The sequence below is a fragment of the Eptesicus fuscus genome, chromosome 20 (genome assembly GCF_027574615.1).
Source record: "Eptesicus fuscus isolate TK198812 chromosome 20, DD_ASM_mEF_20220401, whole genome shotgun sequence".
Classification (NCBI taxonomy): domain Eukaryota; kingdom Metazoa; phylum Chordata; class Mammalia; order Chiroptera; family Vespertilionidae; genus Eptesicus; species Eptesicus fuscus.
In genome coordinates, this window is record NC_072492.1 from 4,012,940 (window position 1) to 4,037,205 (window position 24,266).

A 24,266-nucleotide genomic window follows, 5' to 3' on the forward strand; every position below is an offset into this window, starting at 1 on the left:
AATGGGCTGAGTAGACATGGAAGAGATCCAGACCCTGGCCACCTTAGGGTTGGGGGTGCTGTGGGCCACAGAGTCTGAAACACTATCACTGGACTGTTTGATGCCTGAGGGCCCACATGGTCTCTTGCACTTTGGCCAGATTTAGACGCTCCTTCTGGTTCTGAGCACTGTGGATGCTCCCCATCTTTGTCTGTGATCTGGAGTGTGCCACATTTTCGATGTACAGTCTGAGCTTAGTCCTGAGGGTGCTGCCTGAGAACATCCCCCATGTCTGGGCCTTGGGTTTTCCAAGTCCTCCTCCAAATCAGGGACATGTTCTGCTGTGTCCTGATCAAGTACACAACTTCCTCTGACACCTTGATTTGCCCATACATGCCACGACTTTCTCCTTGATATTTTGTGGCCTGGTAATGGATGTCTTTCCTAATATCAAAGGTGTCTGCTTCTTGGGGATCTTCGTGTCAATGCCCTCCTTAGCCAGCTCTTGTGCATAGTGGCATTTTTAATGGCCTGCTCCTCAGATAAAAAACTCTGGTATACCCCCTCGGAGTAGTTAACCCTTGACTTGGCCTTGCTTCTGGCCTGTATGGCACTATCCTCCTGATGGATGGGCTGGCTGGACACGGAGGAGATCCAGATCTTGGGCACTTTGGCAGAAGCCTCCTTGATGCTGCTGCAGAGGCACAGTCCCTGGTAATCTTGAGGGATTGCTGCCTGACCTTGGCCATGTGAATAGCACCCATGGGGTGTGCCTTGTAGCCCTAAGTGGTCTGGTTCTTAAAGCACTTCTTCCACTGCAACAGGACCTGTAGCATGTTGCTTCTCTCTTGAAGAAGTGGGGGTCCTGCAGTGAGGCCAGTCCAGGTCACTCCAGTTTTCCACTGGGGAGCATCACACTCTCATATGATGTGCTTATAGTCCTGCATCTTCATGGCAATCACCACTAATATGAGGTTGGAGCCCTATATCTTCATGGCAATCAGCATGAAGATGAGGCCCTCCAGCTCTTTGAAAATGACCATCTTCATTGAAGTCAGGTTGTACAACCTGGGCATGCAGCTGGGGCTGGGGCAGTCCAACTCCCAGGTAGCAAACAGGTTCGTGAGCACTGGTGTATTGTGCCTGGGGGAAGTGCAGGTCAGGCCTATGGGCAGTGAGGAAGCTGCAGGTGCTTGCACCATACAGGTCCTTTTTGGATTCTCCGTTGGTGGTTTATCTTCCTGTGTTGGGACAGCAGAGGGACATTACATTGGCAGCAGCTCATGTAGTGCCAAGTGGGTTGGGAATTGCTGCTCAGACCCAACCCCTAAGCTCTCTGTGATTGGTGTCAAGAAGTGTGACACTAGTGATCCAAGGACAGTGTGGACAAAAGGGGACCATATGCTCACTGACTAGCTCAGGGATGGCCTGCGTGGTGGTCTTGCAAACTCAGAGACCTAAAGCTATCACAAAGGATGGTCTGAAATTAAAACTTTTTAAATGAAAGCAGTTTATGTTGGATAGTCATGTCCTAGGCTGGCATCTTTTCTAACAAAGGCCAATCTTTACCTTAACTGAGCCTGTGTATTACCTTTTGGCATCTACAATAACATATCTTTGAAATGTCAAAGAGATTTTTTCTTTTTTCTGGATCCCTGAAAGCACAGGCAATGCTCTGCAGAGACCACAAATTCCCTCGTTGTTTTGTTTGTTTGTTTGTTTGTTTGTTTTTGCTATCTTTTTAAAAATTTCTTTATTGATTATGGTGTTACATATGTGTCCTTATTCCCCCATTACCCTCCCAACCCCCCCTCATGCCCTCACCCCCTGTTGTCTGTGTCCACTGGTTAGGCTTATATGCATGCATACAAGTCCTTTGGTTGATCTCTCCCCCTTACTCCCTCCCTTCCCTACCTTCCCTCTGAGGTTTAATGGTCTGATCGATGTTTCTCTGTCTCTGGATCTATTTTTGTTCATCAGTTTATGTTGTTCATTATATCCATAAATGAGTGAGATCATGTGATATTTATCTTTCTCTGCCTGGCTTATTTCACTTAGCATAATGCTCTCCAGTTCCATCCATGCTATTGCAAATGGTAAGAACTCCTTTTTACGGCAGCATAGTATTCCATTTTGTAGATGTACCATTGTTTTTTAATCCACTCATCTGCTGATAGGCACTTAGGCTGTTTCCAAATCTTAGCTATTGTAGATTGTGCTGCTATGAACATAGGAGTGCATATGTCCTTTCTAATTGGTATTTGTAGTTTCTTGGGATATATTCCTAGAAGTGGGATCACTGGGTCAAATGGGAATTGCATTTAGTTTTTTGAGGAAACTCCATACTGTTCTCCACAGTGGCTGCACCAGTCTGCATTCTCACCAGCAGTGCACAAGGGTTCCTTTTTCTCCACATCCTCGCCAGCACTTGTCCTCTGTTGATTTGTTGATGATAGCCATTCTGACAGGTGTGAGATGGTACCTCATTGTTGTTTTGATTTGCATCTCTCCGATGATTAGTGACTTTGAGCTTGTTTTCATATGCTTCTTGGCCTTCTTTTGAAAAGTATCTATTTAGGTCCATTGCCCATTTTTTTATTGGGTTGTTTATATTCCTTTTGTTGAGTTGTATGAGTTCCCTGTAGATGTTGGAGATTAAACCCTCATCGGTGATTGGCAGATATGTTCTCTCATGCAGTGGGCTTTCTTGTTGTCTTATTGATGGTTTCTTTTGCTGTGAAAAAGCTTTTTATTTTGATTTAGTCCCATTTATTTATTTTCTCTTTAATTTCCATTGCCCTAGGAGTGGTATCAGTGAAGAAATTGCTTTGGCATATATCTGAGATTTTGCTGTCTATGGATTCTTCTAGTATTTTTATGGTTTCCCGTCTTACTTTTAAGTTCTTTATCCATTTTGAGTTTATTTTTGTGTGTGGTGTAAATTGGTGATCTAGTTTCTTTTTTTTTTTTTTTTTTTTGCATGTATCTGTCCAATTTTCCCAACACCATTTATTGAAGAGACTGTCTTGACTCCATTGTATGTTCATGCCTCCTTTGTCGAATATAAATTGAGCATAGTGGCTTAGGTCGATTTCTGGGTTCTCTATTCTATTCCATTGATCTCTATGTCTGTTCTTGTGCCAATACCAGGCTGTTTTGAGAACAGTGGCTTTGAAATACAGCTTGATATCTGGTATTGAGATCCCACCTACTTTGTTCTTCTTTCTCAGGATTGCTGCAGCTATTTGGGGTCCTTTTATATTCCAGATGAATTTTTGGAAAGTTCATTCTAGGTCTGAGAAATATGCCATTGGTATTTTAATGGGGAGTGCATTGAATCTATAGATTGCTTTGGGTAGTATGGACATTTTAATGATGTTGATTCTACCAATCCATGAACACAGTATGTTCTTCCATCTGTTTATGTCTTCTTCTATCTCTTTATTCAGTGTTGTGTAGTTTTCCACGTATAGGACTTTTACCTCCTTAGTTAAGTTTATTCCTAGGTATCTTAATTTTTTTGGTGCAATGGTAAATGGGAGTGATTTTTTAGTCTCTCTTTCTGTAAGTTCATTATTGGTGTATAGAAATGTGTAGATTTATTGGCGTTAATTTTGTTTCCTGCTACATTGCCAAATTCATTTATTAAGTCTAATAATTTTTTGATGGAGTCTTTAGGGTTTTCTATGTACAGTATCATGTCATCTGAGAATAAGGACAGTTTTACTTCTTCTTTCCCAATTTGGATGCCTTTTATTTCTTCTTCTTGTCTGATCGCAATGGCTAGTACTTCCAGTACTATGTTGAACAGTACTGGTGAGAGTGGGCATCCCTGTTTTGTTCCTCTTCTTAGGGGAAATGGTTTTAGTTTTTGTCCATTGAATATGATGTTGGCTGTGGGCTTGTCATTTATGGCTTTTATTATGTTCAGGTATGATCCTATTCCCACCTTGCAAAGAGTTTTTATCAAGAAAGGGTGTTGGATTTTGTCAAATGCTTTTTCTGAATCAATTGATATGACTATGTGATTTTTATATCTCAATTTGTTTATGTGATGTATCACGTTTATTGATTTGCGGATATTATACCATCCTTGCATCCCTGGGATAAATCCTATTTGGTTATGGTGTATGATCTTTCTTATGTACTGCTGGATCCAATTTGCTAGAATTTTGTTGAGGATTTTGACATCTATGTTCATGAGGGATATTGGCCTGGAATTCTCTTTCATTGTGTTGTCTTTATCTGGTTTTGGTATTAGGGTGATGCTAACTTCACACACACACACACACACACACACACACACACACACACATACACACCTACAAATCAAGAAAACACACCCAAAATTAACAAGGGACATTGTGCTTCCAAGGCTGGAAACTCCCAGATCCCAGCCCTCATTAATACTCCTGAAATGAAGTTTTTACTTGCAAGTGCTTTACAGAAATGGGAAGATTTAACTAGAAAATATCCACCTTAAAATTGGCAAAATGCAGTTGTCTTTGCATGCCTAAATTAACTTTTTGGCATGCAATAAAAATTAGAAAAATGCCAGGTCTAACATTACACTGAATGAATGAATGGGAAGCATATCTTAATTTGGAAATGAGGAGATTTTTAAGGAAAAGTGCAAGTAAATTTTTAAAAAATTAAGGAATTAGAAATTTTAGAGACTGTCTCTGAACTCTTCTGAAGCTAATAAACGCCAACACCCCATTCTTCTGCCTTCTCTAGCTCCCCTACTATATCCTTCACCCTTTCCCCTCCCTCTTCCTTCCCCTTTAGTCCCCTCCACTACCACTCCCTACTGACTTAAGAAATAATGAGAATAGGAATTCCAACAGCTTCCTTTGGAGAAAAGCTTGTCTCAGCAAGAGAGGAACCAGCAATTGTTCCTGATTTTCTCAATGACCCTGATGGGTTCACAAAGGCATTTATCTGTTAGAACATGCAATCCTGGCTATTCTAACCGATTCCAATTAATATAGCTAGTGGTTTCTGCCAGCAAATGCAACACAATTTCTAAATAAGGTTTGTAAGAAAATTCCTGTAGAGAAATCTGTCCACTGTTAGAATCATAGGAAACTGAAATAAGATGTAGTAAAAGGGGGAAAAAAAACCCACAAAATAACTATAGGGTTGACACAAGGGTGTTTCCCCTTCTCACTGATAGTTTGGGAGAAGTTGAAATTATCATAGAACGAGAAGCCACTGAGACCCCTGTAGATACCGGGGCTGCTTTATTTGTTCTTAATCACATCCAACTAATTGTCTTCCCCTTCAGAGTAAAGCTTCTGTATAAGTGGCAGGAATATTTAACCAATGTCTGGTTTTTTTTTTTTTTTTTTAAATCGAAACATGCTTCCTTCCAAATAGGGAATGTTATAGGAATATAAGCAAATATATATATTTGCTAATAAAATCTTCCCCAATTCAACAGATAGGGAGTGGTGTTTTGTTTGTTTGTTTCATGGAATCAGTGATACCAATACACGATTTTTCCAGAAGGGTAATCTATGTTTAGAAGTAAATGAACAAGACACCGAACACAACAGAGCTTGAGATAAACCCAGCTGTGTGTCCTCAAAGTTGGGGTCCCCAGCTGCACCCAGGTTTCCTAGATGGCTCTGGAAAAGATGGTGGCATCATGCATAGACATGGAGATGGCATGGGAGAGATTGTGAGCATTCAGCAGGTAAGATGGGCATTTGGCCAGTGTTTGTCTGAAAAGGAGGCCAGAATTGGAACCACATACATGCACCTCTGTGCAATACCCACCCGGAGTGGAGGGAGCTGGGCTCTTTATTCTAAGGTCAGGCCTATGCAGTTCTGAACCCCACCCTCACTGGAAAATTGGGAAACTGATGTCCATAGAGTGGCAGATATTACCCAATGTCCATGACATTCAGAGTCCAGAGTTGAGGAATGTTCAGGCCTTGCAGGCCAAGGCTTCAACCTCTCCTACAGAGTTGGTCTGGAAATTAGAAATCCTGACATATTGGGAAACTCCTGCCTATTCCTCCATATCTGGGGAAAGCTGGCTCTTTGTTCTGGGATCCAGAAAGAGCACTAGATAGATCAAATGACTTTGGGTGAAATTGGAAGAAAAGGAGACACAGAGGAGGTGACGATAGGAAGAAAAGGAAGGCTGGAGGTACTACTGTTTCATGACAGTTCTCCTCTTTATAGCTACTACCCACATGAGCCTGAACATCGCCAAGAAGCACATGCTGCAATAATCTATTGTGCAGTCAGGAGAGAGACAGGCCCTGACAGGTACAATGACTTATCCAGGATCAAGAAGAGGTAAGAATGAGGGTTTGAGTCTGAGCCCAGGTCTGTCTCCTAAAATCTGGGATCCTGGCTTCAGCCAGACTTTCTAGGGAGCTGTGGAGAGGGGTATGTAGGTGTCACTATGTGCACTGTTGCTATTCCATGAAGAAGGTGGGTGAGAAGTCAGCAACCCACAGGATTATATGTATAGCAGTTATTAGATGAGGGGAATCAGAGGAGGTAATCCCAGGAAGTGAGGTCACTTCAAAATAGAACTTGGAACTGCCGTATCCAGGCACCCACTTTCTAGCAACTGCCCAACCACCACTCACTTGGCAAGAGACGGTTGACAGTTCAAGATGTTCTCTTGTTGTGTTCCCAGTTATCAGGGCTCTGGTTCTGGCAGACCCTGCAGTGAGAGTTGTTCCAGACTCTGTAGACTGTAGACGGTTCAACACTCACGCCTGACATCTCTGGATATTTTCATGAAGATCTCCTCAGGTAACAGAAGGTTAGACCCATTCATACCAGGCCAGTCTCCTCTGTGGGCCATCCCAGTGCAGCCCACTTCCCTTCCCCTCCATGTGGTGGAAAGAGGGACCTGAGGGAGAACCCTGGGACAGGAACAGTTTTCCAGGCAGTGGATAACCTAGAGGTCCTGTTGTGATCACACCCCAAGACAAGGCATGCAGTTGTTATGGGCTTCCAGAGGAGTCTCTTATCTATGCCAGTGGGAATCCTAGGCCTTCAGGCTGTCATGCCTTTTCCTCCCCAGGGGAGATCCCAGCAGATCACACTGTGTGTGTGTGTGTGTGTGTGTGTGTGTGTGTGTGTGTGTGTGTGTCTGGAGTGGGGGGTCACAGGGTTAGAGAACCAGCAAAATCAGGGCTCTGAGGCTTTCCCCTGGTGACTGGGAACTGTCTTTACAGAGCTCTGCACAGGAGAATGGAGGGGAGCTGACAGATGAGGTCCTCACCTCCATGCCCCCACAGGAGGCACTGGTGCTCCAACCATCCACAAGCATGCAGCATGGCCTCAAGGTGAGTGTAGGTGCCCCGTTGACCCAAACTCCAGAACACCAGGGACCCAACTGGACCCAGATTCCAGAAGGCACTCTGCTACTCCCCGGGGATCCCTCCTTGTGTCCAGTTTACAAAGGAATCTGGGGCCTGTATCTTCCAGGTCAGAAGCTGGGGCCTCTCTGGGCTGCATATTGTACGGGGATGGGGACTGCTTATCACTGTGATCCATGTCTTCATTGCTATGAGACCTGGGCCTTATATCCTTCTGTTGCCATGACAACGGTGCCACCCTGAACATACCACATGTCCTAATATCCAGACCCTCCACCCCAGGAAAAGCCTCTGTGTTCTCATTTTATATTGGGATGTTTTGTCAGAAATCCCATGGGTGACACTGTTAATACAAGCATGTGCTATCTGTCCTCTGCTAAGAAAATGACCTAAGGTACTAATGTATTTCATCATTCCTCACCTCTAATTCTACTTTTCCTGCTAAGAATCTTTTCTTTTATCAATGTGAAAAACACTCAAAGATGTGAAAAATGGTTGTGTGTTTATTTGAGCCAAATTGTTGATAATTGCGGGCGAGCAAAATCTCAACGGGCTGAGACAATGCTCCGGAAAATGACAATTTTGCACCTTATTTGATACATTACTAGAGGCACAGTGCACGAAAATTCTTGCTCTCCAAGGGAGTCCCTCAGCCTGGCCTGTGCCTTCTCACAGTCAGGCACCCCTCCAGGGGTGTCCATGGGATCGGGCCTAAGATGGCAGACGACCATCCCTCTGACAGCCCAGGAGCCCTCAGGAGATGTCAAAGAAGTGGGGAAGGCTCCCACCACCGCAACTGCGCTCAAAGCTGCAGCCATCAGCCTAGCTTGTGGCTGAGCAGAGCTCCCCCTTGGGGGCACACTGAACACCAAGAGGCAGCTCCTGTGTTGAGCATCTGTCCCCTGGTGGTCAATGCGGATCATAGCAAACAGTCATTCCAGGTCATTCTGCCTTTAGGGTCACTTTGTATATTACCCTTTTATTATATAGGACAAGCAAAAGTAGAGACTTATGTGGGTTACATAAAATCCATTGGTGATAGACTAGAGAGAGGGGAGAAAGCAAAGTGGGGAAACCTCTGTGATTAGATAAACAGTAAAATGATAGATACTTACTTCTTTTACATAGGTGGGTACAGGATAGTTACCCATCAACAATGAACTCAATAACAATGAGGGGATTTGTGGTCTCCCAGGGCACAGAGTGGTGCATGTGCTTGAGCTGTTCAAAATAAGAAAAATTCCTTTGATAATCCAATGATATGTTTTCATGGATGCAAAAAGGCAGTACATAGACTCTGTTAAGGTAAAGATTGACCTTTGTCAGGGAAGATGCCAGACTAGGACATGTCTACCCACCATGAACTCCTTTTAGTTAGTGTTTTAATTTCAGACCATCCTTTGTGGTTACTTAAGGTCTCTGAGTTTGCAAGGCCTCCAACACAGGACTTCCTTGAGCTAGTCAGGTTAGCATGTGGTCCCTTTTTTCACCCATACATCCTCCTTTTGTTCATAAATCAATACAAATTATGTACTGATGATGAGTGTTAGTATTTTGTCTTGCTGAACAATGGACTATTGGAAATGAGGCAAGACCATAACCTTAGATGGCATTCAAGGTTCAATTTTTATTATTATTCAAAATAAAAAGGCCTGTAAATGGGAATCTTTCAGATCCTATATGACCTTGTTAAAAAGTATTCTGGATCAATTTTGAATTTTGAGCTACCATAAGCAGCGTCCTTTTGCTGCTTGTCTTAAGATTTGTTATTTTTCATCTAGTATAACATTTACATACCAGGAACAAAAGCAACAGCATTAAAGCAGTAACACCGTTTAGGAATAGAAAATGTCTAGTGCTAGACTGAGGGGAATAAGCATCCCAGCCAACCAAAAAAACATTTACATGTATTTTCATAATTGTTTATTAAGCTAAATATATGTTTTCCTCTTCATGCACTGTCCCTTGTACTTATGATATGTTTGGCCAGATGAATTAAGCTACTCTACTATTTCCTTGTAATAACTGATCATCAGAATGTCATTATCTGTATATGGGAAAAATTATCAGGTATCCAAATTCAACTTTTCATATGTAATAAGGAGGGTAATAATAATATAAAAATCATTTATGGACATTTAATTAATAACAATTAGGAGATATAAGAACCAGTTTTGAGCAGTAGTAATTTGTGAGCATCCAGGCCTTGTTGACTTCTTGGGCTAGCTGTCAGCCCCCATGGTCAGTGGCTTCTCATCCTTGAAAAGTCTTCAGTCTCCATGGTGGATGGAGGCCAGTGTCAGAGACAGATGTCCATTTGTGGTTAGGCATCTGATAAGGTAACGTCCTTTTAAACACGCTGGGGAGAGTCTTTAATTAATGTGTTTCAATAAACAAAACTCTCCTGGTTGTAAGTTTTGGTCTTTGAAGTCTTTGTCTCTTGGGAGTACTGTGAAATGAATGTCATTAATTTATCAGACCCTATAACCTTCTTAGTGAGTCATTGATAGTAATGTAGAATGTCTGCTTTTAGTTTTCCTTATATTTGGAAAACAAAAAGATTTAAAAATTGGCAGTATTTTAAACAGAGTCATAAGACTAATAATCATCTTCACTTCATTTAGTGCCATATCCATTTTTTGTTTTTTCCTGATTATTTGCCAGTATTTAAATGAATTCAGTTATTCCTTAGAGTTCTTTACATATTCAGTTCAAAGATATGACCTGCTTAGAAACCTGTCATTTAGAGTAAGTTGGAGTCCTTTTCATGGATTTTTCTAAAGATGTAACATATTTGAAAATGCAGTAGTGTAAAAAAATAACTACCTATGAATGACAAAACAAAGTGGCATGGTTATAGTTTTGGTTATAATGCAATTGATAAAAAAAAACTTTGCTGTTTTTGTAAACTATAACATTTCAAGGAAATAATTTTTGGAAAATAATAATTACTGTAAAATGACAGAGTATAATATAAAAACATATATAATATATATATACATATATATATATATATATATATATATAGATATAGAGAGAGAGAGAGAGAGAGAGAGAGAGAGAGAGAGTTGGGAATAATTCATAAACTTCCAATGTTTGCACCACATATATCCAGGGTCCCCCTGCCAGACGCCTTCACAGGGAACCATCCCTCTCATCTGGTCCGGTATTGCTGACACCAAGACCACTGTTACAGCTGAGAGTTTCCTATTTGAACTTTTATTTGAATCTCTCTACATTCCTTCCTAGGGCAGGTTGAAATCTTTAGAATATCTATTTTAATAAAAATATATGTACACAAATAGTGCAATTATTTTTATTTTTTAATTTGGCTTCCCATGTAATTTCAAGCATATTAAGTAGGCCTAATTTAGTTTAAAAATGTCCCTTTAATAAGGAGAGAGAATAAATCCTTGAGGTATTCCAAGGCCCTTTGGAGTTACCTTAAAGTCATCTTTGTTTGTAAAAGTCTCTTAAAATGAGAACTTTGGGAAGACTGACAAATATATGTACATAAAAGATTATACCATGGATTTTTGTAAATCCAAGGAAACAAACACATACATATGGTAATAACTCTAAATAACTCATACTTACAGTTTTAATATTAAAAATTCTGTCCAGACTGCAAAATTATCCTTAATTTATATAAGTATTTAATCTTTTTAGGCCAATAAAAGATTATATCCTAGTATTACCATCTGGAGGCTGAAAATTCACCACACATAACACATAGATGAACACATATCACATAAAGACCATACATATAATTTGAATTACTGATTTTTGTAGAGAAAATACAAAAATCTTTTTATAAAGTTAATACTGTCACAAAATTTTATAGCCTGTACCACCTTTTACAAACCTTACCTCAATTTTCCCACACCTTCTTACCCATTCAGAAATAACAGTCCTTAGAGAAACTTACATTTTTCCTTCAAATATGACTCTCCATACCTCAAGCCTTCTATCACCACAACTATATGATTTCTTCCAACTTAACTGTAACTTTTAACTCTTAGAAGCCTTAATTTCCAATGATAACCACAAAAGTGAACAACCAGCATTCCTTAGATTGATGATGACGAACATATTTTAAAAAAATATATTTTTATTGATTTCAGAGAGGAAGGGAGAGGGACAGAAAGATAGAAACATCAATGATGAGAGAGAATCACCAATTGGCTGCCTTCTGCACGCCCCCTACTGGGGACCGAGACAGCAAGGCAGGCATGTGCCCTAGACTGGAATTGAACATGGTACCCTTCAGTCTGCAGGCCAATGCTCTATCCACTGAGCCAAACCAGCTAGGACAACGAAGAACATATTTTAATCACACTCTCACTTTCAAGAAACACACCTTCAACAAAGCACAAAACATTACATCAACAGCTCCAAATCCATTTTACTGACCTTCTGTAATAAAACAAAACAAAACCCCCAAAGCAGGTGAATTTAAGACTTGTCTAGCAATCAATGTTTCAGTATTTCATGTTATTTCCAAATATCCAGATATTCAATAACTTTCATTAAAACTTACCAAGTTAGAAATAGTTGAAATAAGCTAAAGTAGTGTGTGTAGGTGATTTCTTTAGTTGGATAATTTTCTAAATGTTATTTGGATTAGACATATCTTTCAGAGATTTGTATTTTAAAACAGTGCCCTAGATAATAGGTCTTGGTGAACTCAGGTATTTTCACTTCAAAGGTTCTGGGACTTTGGTTGCATAAAGCTGATTATCGATAAGCCTCTGAAATTAATAGGAAGGGGGGCTTTGGGGAAGGTAAAAAGATTTGGTTGGCTTTGAATTGTTTCTGGAGCCAAACCTCAGGCCCTGTGAAGACTTCGTTTGTAAAACAAGGATCGTCATTTTCAATACCTCAGGGACTGGGTTGCCATCCAATGTAATCAAGGGACTGACAGAATCATTCACCCAGTTTTGGGATGTTGCTTTTTATTTGGATACATTTTTCTAGTTTTCAGAAAGCACATAGCATAGGGTCACCTCTGAGAGGTATAAAGGCTTTCAGGTATATGAAACCTTTAGGTCCATTTCCTTTGGGAATGGCAAAACAGGTCCTAGCTGCAAGATAGTATTAACATCAATGGTGCCAAAACTCTCTAATACCCACTTTATATTGCAATGGGGTCCTATAGCAAAACAAGATTGGATTTTTTCTTGAGAGCTCAGGGTCCTGTTTCTCCCATTTGGTGAATATGTACCCAAAAGAGGACTCTCAAGTCACTGTGGGCTGCTTCCCCATCTACAGAAAGACATATGAGCACACCAAGTGTTAGAGGCATCTCTGCACCTCTCTGGGCTGTTTGGGGCTATTCTGAGTAGGGTGGGTACCCTGTGAAGCAATCTCTCAGGCTCTTGTGGAATTTAATAATGAACAAAAGGTGATTATCAAAGGTTTAGTCACCAAGATTAGTTTATTCTAGGGAGGTTCCTTTAAAATCATTATTTTTTTCTTTTAGTTCAGTATTTGGTTCATTTATTCCAAATATATAGAACTACCTGGCAAAAGCATATGTGAGCATCACTCATTTCATAAAAAAGAAAAATAAACCTCAGCTATCAGGTGAATTGGGGTAGATTTGATTAGAAAACTATATATATATACTAGAGGCCCATTGCACGAAATTCATGCACGGATGGGGGGGGGTGTCCCTCAACCCAGCCTGTACCCTCTCCAATCTGGGACCCCTCGAGGGATGTCTGTCGGACATCCCTCTCACAATCCAGGACTGCTGGCTCCCAACTGCTTGCCTGCCTGCCTTCCTGATTGCCCCTAACTGCTTCTGCCTGCCAGCCTGATCACCCCCTAACCACTCCGCTGCCAGCCTGATTGATGCCTAACTCTCCCCTGCCAGCCTGTTTGCCCCCAACTTTCCTCTTCTGCTGGCCTGGTCACCCCTAACTGCCCTCCTTTGCAGGCCTGGTGCCTCCCAACTGCCCTCCCCTGATGGCCATCTTGTGGTGGCCATCTTATGTCCACATAGGGGCAGGATTTTTGACCACATGGGGGCATCCATATTGTGTGTTGGAGTGATGGTCAATATGCATATTACTCTTTTATTAGATAGGACTAAGGGCCTGGTGCATGAAATTCGTGCACTAGGGGTTGGGGGTCCCTCAGCCCAACCTGCCCCCTCTCACATACTGGGAGCCCTCAGGGGATGTCCTACTGATGGCTTAGGCCCGCACCCCACGGGAAGTGGGCCTAAGCCACAGTTTGGCATCCCTTTGTGGGAGGCAACCTGGCTGATCAGGGGAAGGCACCAGCCCCATCACCCCGCTGCTGCAGCCACTGTCAGTCACCGCAGCCACCAAGGTGTTTTCATCAACACGGACTCCAGTCCCTTCACCAAGAAGAAATGACAACTTTCTTTAGGCATTTTAAAGATGTGTCTTTCATAGGATATGCATTTCTTTATTTTTTTATCCTCACCTGAGGATATGTTTCCATTGACTTTTAGAGAATGTGGAAGAGAAAGGAAAAGACAAAGAGAAACATCAAAGTGAGAGGAACACTTTGATTGGTTGCCTCCTGCATGAGCTCTGATCTGGGCCCCAGCCAGGGAAGAGCCTGCAACCTAGGTACATGCCCTGATCAGAATGAACCCAGACCCTGCTGTCTGCAGGCTGAGGCATTATCCACTGAGTCAAACTGGCTAGGGCAGGATATGACATTTCTTAGCCCTCCAGCAGCGGACCTTCATTTTTTTTCTCCAGAAGTGTGGTGGAAAAACCCTAGATTACCTTTTTGTATTCTTATTACCCAAGTTACTAAGAATATTACCAGTGGCATACAGGAAGCTTAGCCAATGTGCAATCAGAAAAGGTGTTTCCTCTATAGTTCACACCAATGGAGGGCTGGGCCCTGCCCAGGCCTAAAGCCTCTGGCTGAAGCTTTAGGCCTGGGAAGGCCCCTCCAGCTCCCTCTGATCACCAGCTCAGCCCTTGCCCAGGCCTGCCCAGACCGAAAGCCTCTTGGGCAGAAGCAGACCAAGCTCCCTGCGATCAATCACAGGGGGTCCGCTCCTGCCCAGGCCGAAAGCAGACCGCCAGCTCCTGCCATCGATTGCAGGGGTCTGCTTCGGGACCAGGTCAAAAGCTTCCGCTGGAGGCTTTCGGCCTGGTGCCAGAGCAGACACCCAGGTCCCTGCGATGGATTGCAGGGGGTCCGCTCGTTCACCAGACACCCAGCTCCCAGCGATCCATTGCAGGGGTCCGCTCCGGCACCAGGCCAAAAGCATCCGCTGGAGGCTTTCGGCCTGGTGCCAGAGTGGACACCCATCTCCCTGTGATCAATCGCAGGGGGTCCGCTCGTGCACCAGGCCGAAGCAACCCCAGCTCCCTGCAATCAATTGCAGGGGGTCTGCTCCGGCACCAGGCCAAGCTTCCGTCATAGGCTTTCGGCCTGGTGCCGGGGCGGACACCCAGCTCTCTGTGATCGATCACAGGAGGTCCGCTCATGCACCAGGCTGAAGCAACCCCCAGCTCCCTGCAATCGATTGCAGGGGGCTCCGGCACCAGGCCAAAAGCTTCCGTCATAGGCTTTCGGCCTGGTGCTGGGGCAAACACCCAGCTCCCTGTGATCGATCACAGGGGGTCCGCTCGTGCACCAGGCCGAAGGAACCCCTGCTCCCTGTGATCAGTTGCAGGGGGTCTGCTTCAGGACCAGGCCAAAAGCCTCCGCCAGAGGCTTTCGGCCTGGTGCCAGAGCAGACACCCAGCTCCCTGCAATCGATTGCAGGGGTCTGCTCCGGCACCAGGCCAAAAGGCTCCGCCATAGGCTCCGCAGACACCCAGCTCCCTGTGATCGATGCAGGGGGTCCGCTCGTTCACCAGGGTGAAAGCCTCCAGTGGAAGCTTTTGGCCTGGTGTCAGAGCAGAAACCTAGCTCCCTGTAATTGATCATAGGGGTCCGCTCCTGCACCAGGCCGAAAGCCTCCAGCGGAAGCTTTCAGCCTAGTGCTGGAGTGGACACCCATATCCCTGTGATCGATTGCAGGGGGTCCACTTGTGCACCAGGCCAAAGCAAGCCCCAGCTCCCTGCAATTGATTGCAGGGGGTCTGCTCAGGCCCAAGGCTGAAAGCCTCTGCCAAGGGCTTTCGGCCTGGTGTGGGAGCGGACACCCAGCTCCCTGTGATCAATCCCAGGGGGTCCGCTCATGTACCAGGACAAAAGCCTCTGCCGGAGGCTTTCGGCCTGGTGCTGGAGCGGACCATTTCAGGGGGTTCACTCAGAGCACCTATGTATGCAAATTAACCGCCATCTTGGTTGGATTAATTTGCATACTTACACTGATTGGCTGGTGGGCGTGGCTTGGGCTGGTGGGCATGGCTTGGGCTGGTTGACGTGGCTTGGTTGTAGCAAAGTTGTGGTCAATTTGCATATTACCCTTTTATTAGGTAGGATAGAGGCCTGGTGCAGGGGTGGGGGCCAGCTGGTTTGCCTTGAAGGGTGTCCTGGATCAGGATGGGGGTTCCCTTGGGGCGTGGGGCAGCCTGAGCAAGGGACCTGTGGTGGTTTGCAGGCCAGCCACACCCCCTGGCGACCCAAGAGGAGGCCCTGGTATCTGGAATTTATTTACCTTCTACAATTGAAACTTTGTAGCCTAGAGTGGAGCCAAGCCTCCTGCTTGCTCTGAGGCTGGCAGCCATTTCTGTTGGGATTAATTCACCTTCTATAATTGAAACTTTGTAGCCTTAAGCAAAGGCCTGGGCCTTTCAGGGTGTTCGGAAAGCTTTGCTTTCTCTGTTGCCAGGGGCAACCCTGGCCTGCTCTCTCCAGCTCCTCAGCTGCCACCATTTCTGTTAAGATTTGTTTACCTTCTATAATTGAAACTTTGCAGATTGAGTGGAAGCTTAGGCCTAGCAAGGGCAGGTGAAAAGCTTGGCTTCCTCCGTTGCCTGGGAAACCTTGCTCTCTGTGGCTGTAGCATCTTGGTTGGGTTTATTTGCATACTCGCCCTGATTGGCTGGTGGGCATGGCTGGTGGGCATAGGAGTAGCGAAGTTGTGGTCAATTTGCATATTACCCTTTTATTAGGTAGGATGTTATTCTATAACATTCCCTAGTTGGAAGGAAACAGGTTTTGATTAAAAAGCAGACATTTGTACAGAAGTTTTAGTCCGATGGAGAAAGGATTTAGTTGGGTGCAGTTAAGAACAAATAAAGTGGCCCCAATATCTACAAGGTCCTTAGTGGCTTCCCACTTAATGATAATTTCAAATTCTCTAAAACAATCAGTGAGAAAGGGAAACACCCTTAGAGCAACCCTATGCTTAAGGGGTTTTTTTATTCCTTTTTTCTAAATCCTATTTAATTTCCCATAATCCTTAAAGTGGGCAGACTTCTCTACAGGAATTTTCTTAAAAACCTTATTTATTAATTCTGTTGCTTTTCTCCAAGAAACCAGGCCTATATTAATTAGAACAGCCAGGATTACATGTTCTATCAGTTAAATTTCTTTGGATCCAATCAGGGCCATAGAGAAAATTGACAACAATTGCTGGTTCCTCTCTGGCTGAGAGCAGCTTTTCTCCAAATGGAACTGATAGAATTCCTATTCTCATTTTCCCTTAAGTCAGTAGGAAGTGCTAGTGGAGGAGAGAGATGGGGAGGGAAAAGTACACATCTGGACAAGGAAGCTCAGAGAACAAAAGATATAGTGGACATTCTATAAAAGGAGGAGAATGGGATGTTAGCATTTATTGGCTGTAGGAGAATTAAGAGATAGTCTCGACAACTTCTCATTAATTTATTTTTAAAAATAATTTTCTGTTCTTCTCTTTAGAAGCCTCAAATTTCCAAATAAAGATATACTTCCTATTCATTCAATCAATTTTATTTTTGGACCAACTTTTTTCTAGATTTTTTTGCCTGCAAAAAAAATTAATTTAGGCACCTAAAGACAGCTGCATCTTGGCCATTTTTCAGTTAATATTTTCAAGTTAAATCTTCCCATTTCTGTAAAGCACTTGCAAGTCAAGTCTTCCTATCAGGAATATTAATGAGGGCTGGAGTCTGGGAGATCCCAGCCTTGGAGGCACAACTTCCCATGTTAATTATAGGTGTGTTTGTTTTTGTTGGTTTTGCGTTGTTGTTTTATATCTGCAGAACTGAGCAAATTTTCTAGGGATGTTATGTAGTGGGTCAAAGTGTGCAGCTTCTGGGTTGAACTCTATGATGCTCACACCACTCCATTCTCGTTCAACTCTCTTATGGTCCTTGGCTTCTCTCCCGGCTATCTAAAACAACCAGAAGGCCTCTAGCCACTTTGGCTCAGTGGGTAGAATGTAGTCCCTTAGAGTCCTGGGTTTGATTCCAGGTCAAGGGCATGTACCTCAGTTGATGCTTGTTGGGGTGTGTTGAGGAGGCAACCAATCTATATGTCCCTTCAATTCTCTCTCTCTGTATTTCTCCATCTCTTCCAGTCTCTCTAAAAACCAATGGGAAAAATAGACTCAAGTGAGGATAAATAAATAAATAAATAAATAACCACAGGAAGGACTAGGAACGCTGGTGGACCAAACCTTATCGGCTCTCCCACAGAAGAGCCAGCCAGTTGAATTACAATTGTCTTGGAATTCCCTATGGGGCTCCTGCTTGGCCTGAGGAATGACCTCTGACACGTCCGCAAAGATTCTTCATTGCTTAAGAACAAGGAGATCAGGTCAGAAAGACCATGTGCCTTGTTATCTTCAGAGCTGAACAAGTTCAGCTCTCACTTATACAGTGAAAGTTTTTTGCTCAGACTCTCAGAAGGCAATTCCAAATGAAAACCCAGAATTAAAAACCAGCCACCCATGTTTCCTCTTGTCTCTCATTAGCCTTGGTTCTGCCAACCCTTAACCTTAGTTCTACCTTAAGGATTTAAAAGTACAGCTCAAATAAAGTCAGACCCCCTGCCATAAGCAAGATTCTGGATATAAGAGACAACTTAGCCAAATTGACCTAACAGGCAAGGAAGTGGCAGGCCCATTGGGCCCTTAGCTGGATGATAGCACTGGGTCTGGGTCTGCAGGGTGGTCCTGTGTGAGCTTCTTTAGAATCCTGCCACAGGAAGCCAAGTAAATATCATTGCAACAGCATTCAAATCTGTGCAGAATATTTGTGAGTTTATTGGAGCCAAACTGTCAACAATTGCCAGAAAACAAAATCTCACTGTATTGAGGTGATGCTCCAGAGAATGGCAGTATTGCACCTTATTTTATACATACAATCAAAAGTGGAAATGTATGTGGAGGACATGAAATCCATTGCTTAGGGAAGCAGGAGAAAGCCGAGCAGAGAAATCTTTGGGATTAGATAAAAAGTAAAACGATAGACACATGCCTCTCTTATACATGTGCCTATAAGCTAGTTAGCAGTCATCATTGAACTCAATAGCAATGAGCAGATCTGTGGTCTCTGCAGAGCACAGAGCAGTGCCTGTGCTTGGAGGTGTCCAGAAAAAGGAAAATTCCTTTGACATTATAAAAATATTTTATTGTAGATGCCAAAAGACAATAGACAGGCTCAGTTAAGGTAAAGATTGACCTTTGTCAGGGAAGATGTTGGCCTAGCACATAACTACACACTGTAAACTGCTTTTAGTTAATAAGTTTTAATTTCAGGCCAACTTTGTGGTTAATTTAGGCCTCTGAGTTTGAAAGGCCATTATGCAGGCCTTCCCTGTGCTAGTCACAGATGAGCCTGTGACCACTTGTCATTCACTTGCTCCTTCGATCACTTGTGTCCCATTTTTTGCCACAAATCATGTCCCTCTTCTGTCCCACCACAGGGGGAGAAACCATCAAGGACCTGTATGCTGCAAGCAGCTGTAGGTTCCTCGCCACCTGCAGGCCTGGCCCGCATGCCCATTGTGCTCAACACCCTAGTACCCATGAACCTCTTGTCTACCTGAGAGGTGGACTGCTCTAACCCTAGCAGCGTTCCCAGGTTGTGCAGCCTGACTTTAAAGAAGCTGGTGATCTTGAAGGAGCTGGAGAAGGAGCTCATCTCCATGGTGATAGCAGGCCTCCAAGGGCATTTTGAGATCCCATGAGATTGTGCTGCCCCCGAGTGGACCAGTGGAGACCGACCTGGTGCTAAGCTTCTCCCTACAGTACTCCCACTTCCTCAAGAGAGAAGGCAACAAGCTACAGATCATGCTGCAGCAGAGGAAGTGCTATAATAACAGGATCATCCTGGACTACAAGACACTGGCCACAGGTGCCATCTGCATGGCCGAGGTGTTGTAGTGACCCCCCGGCGGTGGCCAGGTGCTGAGCCTCAGCAGCAGCAACCAGGAGTCCTCCACCAGCTGGCTAAGATCTGGATCTCCTCCCTGTCCAGTCAGTCTATTGACTATAAGTACAGGACCATGAAGGCCAGCCCAAAGGACAAGTTCATAGATAGCTACATGGAGGGAAATTCTGAGAGCTTCTCTAAGCTGGAGGCCAGCTGCAGTGCCCAACAGAGGCAGGACCTGGGAGAAATTTATTTTGACTTGGGGCAGCCCAAGAAGCAGTAGCAATGCATGCAATGAAACTTGAAGCAGAAAGTCATGGCACTGCTTCCCCGATCCAACATGTCAGAAGAGGTTGTGGATTCAGATCCAGATCCTACAGAGCATGTCCCCGAGGTGGAGGAGGACCTGGACCTTTTCTATGACAACCTTGAGAATCCCTGCTACCGTGAACCAAACATGGAGGACGATGACAGCATCCTCAGCAACACCAAGACCAAGACCAGGCAATACTTTGAAGGTCTGTCACGCTCCAGCTGGCAGAGGGAGATGAGGAGCTAACACTGTGCCTGGAGACAGAACGAGTCTCCTCAGCTGGCCAACATGCCCATGAAGACCCAGGGCCCGGGCAGCAAGCTGTTGAATGACAGTGTCTCTGACTTGATGGCCTGCAGCACACTCGCCACCAAGGTGGACAAGACCTGGATCTCCCCATCGAGCCAACCCATCAACCACTTGGAAAGTGCCATGCAGTCCAGCACCAAGGCAGAGTCCACGGATAACTTCTCCGAGGGAGAGTGTGAGTTTGTTTTCTCTGAGCTGGAGGTTAGCTACAATGCTGCCCACAGGCATTGCCTGGATGAGCATGACTTGGACCTGGAGAAACCTTTAGTAAGAAGGAGGTCCATGAACAGGCAACAGAACTACCAGCAGAAAGTCGCAGAATGGCTGCTTAGGTTCCAAATGACGGAAGAGGTCCTGGACTCAGAGCAGGACCCTGAGGAGCAAATCCCCAATGTGGACAAGGACCTGGCCCTTCTGTTTCACAGGCTGGTGAACCACAGCGACAGTAGCTCACACATGGAAGATGATGACTATCTCCTAACTCCTCCCATGCCTGAGCTCATGACATACTCTGAAAGCCTGTCAAGTGGCCCAGACATGGAGAAGGATGACACAGTTCTTGGCACCCATAGCCTAAGCTCAGGTTATACTTTGAAAGCCTGTCAAGCGACAGTGGCTCTGACTGGGTGGCCCACAGCATGCCCAACACTAGAGAGCAGCCTGCATAGCCTGAGGACATCCTGGAGGCAGAGACCTCTGCTTAGGACATGCTCACTAAGAAGATGCTGCCCAGTGGGCACATCACCAAGACCAATTCTCTTGTCATGCCCTCCAGCAGCTCCACGGGGAAGCAGCCTGCCTGCCGGGGCTGAAACAGGTCTCTGAATGCGTTGTCCAACAGCCTGAACAAGGAACGCTGCCCAGATCCACAGAATCAACTGCAGTTCTCCAGGAAGACCGTGTACTACCAGCTGAACCACATCCTTATCTCCAATGACTGTCTGCCTAAGAACATCATCCTCATCAACTCCTCTGACAGGCAGGGGGAGTTCCTGTCAGACATCCTGCAGCAGCACACACTACCCGTCCTGTGCACCTGCTCCATGGTTGATGTCCAGCAGGCTTTCAGCTCCATCATCTCCTGGATACAAAGATACTGCAACTGCAATACAGAGGCCCCCAAACCAGTGAAGATCACTGTTGTGGGGGCTCTGCATTACTTCAGCACCATGTTGCGGGTCTTTGTGGAGCAGCTGTCCCATCAGAACCCAGCCTGTCTGGGCTACATGCGCTTCCTGGTCATTCCTCTGAGTTCCCATTCCATGGCCGGGTACCTGGGCTCCATGGATTACCGCTACAACAAACTCTTTCAGGTCGTTGCCTGGCAGAACCTGTTCCACAACCTGGAGGCTCAGAGTGCTGTGAAGGACACGCTGGACATCCTGTCGAGAATCACAGAATACATCACAGAGCCAACCGTGTCCACCAGCTGCCCATCTCTGAGGCCATGCTCATCTCTAAGACAAAGAGCCCAGGCGAGTTGTCCTCACAGAAGTTCATTCCCTTTGTGGGGACAGTGCATGTTGGAAGAGTGGAACCATCTTCAGCCATGTCTGGAGACACAGACGATGCGGTCCCTTCATGCTCCAATGTGCTTTTGTCCACCGCCAGGGAGGCCTCACACACCCCAACCTCCTTCCCAACAGTGAGTGGGGACCCGTCCTCCCCCAGCCAGGGTGTCGTTGCTGAGCTGATGGAGCTGCAGGTGGATTACTGGATGGAAGCCCAGCTCACACACAGGAAGAGAAATGGGGAGAAGGAAGACCTGCCGACCACCAAAAACACACTCCAGTGCACCTTCCGGTCTCTCCAGGTCAGCAGGCTGCCCAGCAGTGGCAAGACCGCAGCAACACCCACAATGTCCATGACTGTGCTCACCAAGGAGAAGAACAAGAAGGTGATGTGTTTTCCCAAGAAAATGAAGGACAAAGACTTGGAGTCCAAAAGCCAGTGCATTGAGGGCATTGGCCCCTTGGTCTGCTCAGCCAAGAACCAGCAAAATATGTTGCGGGTCCTCATCGATAGTGTGGAGTGGAACAACATGACCTTCTTCCAGCTGATAGCCTAGTGGTCCTCCCATGTCAAGCACTTTCCCATCTGCATCTTCGGACACAACAATTCCACCTCCTAGCCCTGCCCCTTCCCCTGCCCTTCAACCTGCCTGGGCCAAGCCCAGGAGGACCCGGCTGCTTTTGTGTTAACATTGTAGTTTACTATGGAGACAGACCATGGAAACACAAAGAGAAACCATTTTAAGTTAGAATGTGTTCATAACCTGGAAGCTAAGGGGGTTGTCCCCACTGGGATGCCCAATTGCTCTATTTAATAACCAGCACACTACTGCAGGTGGGAGGTGAGGCCCGCACGGTTGAGCTAGAGAATCATGGAAGATGTATTTTGGCCTCAGGATTTCCAACACAGGGTTCTGGCCTTGGAGACCTTCCCTTCATGGAATCCAGGGCAATACTTAACCCTGGGAGCTGGCTCCAGCCTCTCCAGCCTGGGCCCAGACTCAGAGCTGGGCAGCCAGAGGCAACTGGCCTCCCTTTGGGGCATTCTGAGCAAAACACAGAGGCCAGTCAGCCCAGCCTGGACACCAGCTGCCAAGTTCCCCAGCACCAGCCACTTATGGTTCCCAATGAACTCTAGCCTCACAAGGCAAAATGAAAAATAGACCTGTATATGGTGCAATCCTTACAGGCACACTGGCTGGACAATCCGGTGCCTACCTTCCTGAGCAGTGACCCCACCTTCGTCCCTACCTTTCCATGTTATTACAGAACAGTTGCTGCCACCCATCAGGTATTGGACCAGCTATTTACAAGGTGAGCAACCTGCCCCTCCACAGCACAGTCGTCATATGGCCACTTGCTGGCTGTGAGCTCTCAAGTAACTGCATCTCTCTGAGTGTTTCTTTCTCTGAACACGAGGTGAATCGAGGAACAAATTCACAGGGTTATTGTAGAGTTTGTGGGTCCTCCCTGGAAAGCTTTCTCTGGGTGCTGCACAGTGGAGAGGTATGCAGCAGAGGCAGTGGTTGTACTAATTGGTCATTTTTCTTCCCCATGATGAAGCCTCTGCCTCATATGTGATTCTCCTCTGGGCCTTGTACTAAGCTCTTTTCTCATTTGATAAAGAGATTGGAGATTCCATTAGGGGTCCCTGTCCTGGGTGAAGCCAGATCAGATAGCCCAGGGGTGAGCAGTGGGGCCCAGGGTCACTCAGCTGCCTGAGAAGGGCTGGTTTGTGCTCATATATTCAGCAAATATATTAGAAGCCCTGCCAAGTACAGACACGACTCTAAGCACTGACCAAACTCCAGTACACAGAGCAGACCCCAAGACTGCACTGAACCGTCCAGTCGGGAGCAATTCAGTCACACTAGGCTACACAGGCTCATAGTGTCCACAGTACATTCGATGTGACATCCTCCTGGCCCCCGCTACTTATGGCTACATCCTCCCATATTGTGAAGTGGAATGTGGACCTCTGTTGCAGCAGAAAATGTGAGTCGGCTTTGGAACCTGAGGCGAGTAGGGGGACTGTGAATTCAAGATGCTGATGGGATTTCCGCAAGAGGGCAGAGGTCTGAGGGCTTCTCTTAGAAAAAAACATGGTTCAAAGACCTTTGTATGTGGATTTGGGTAGTGTGGGCAAGTGGGGAGGTCAATGAGAGGGTGAGCACTCGGAAAATTCATACTCTTACACTCTTAATCCCAGCCCTGCCTGCACCCCTATCCAGGGACCCTGCCCACTAATCTGGTGGAACCTCCTCAGTGGCAGCTTGACAGGTGTACCCACCTTGTGGGAGTTGAGTTTCAGTGGGAGGCAAAGAAACATACAGGACATCTAGTGAATTAGGCAGCATGTAGGTGCAGGAGTCAAAGTCTGAGGTGATAGGAAGTCCCTGCGGTTCATTTGCTTGCTCATTGGTCAGTATTCCTGAAGCACCTACTTTGTGCCAATGAGTGACATGAACAGGGTGGACACCAGCCCTCTCAGTCCTAATGGGAGGGTCATGGGAGGGAACAGGGACACTGGGAGAGCATGTCAGGTTCCCCTGAAGAA

At 45.3% G+C, this 24,266-nt stretch overlaps 1 pseudogene; it reads left to right on the forward strand.

Moving 5' to 3' along the window:
- The first annotated feature begins 948 nt into the window (after positions 1 to 948).
- LOC129147388 (phosphofurin acidic cluster sorting protein 2-like) lies at positions 949 to 22,329 on the forward strand (annotated as a pseudogene).
- The last annotated feature ends 1,937 nt before the right edge of the window (positions 22,330 to 24,266 follow it).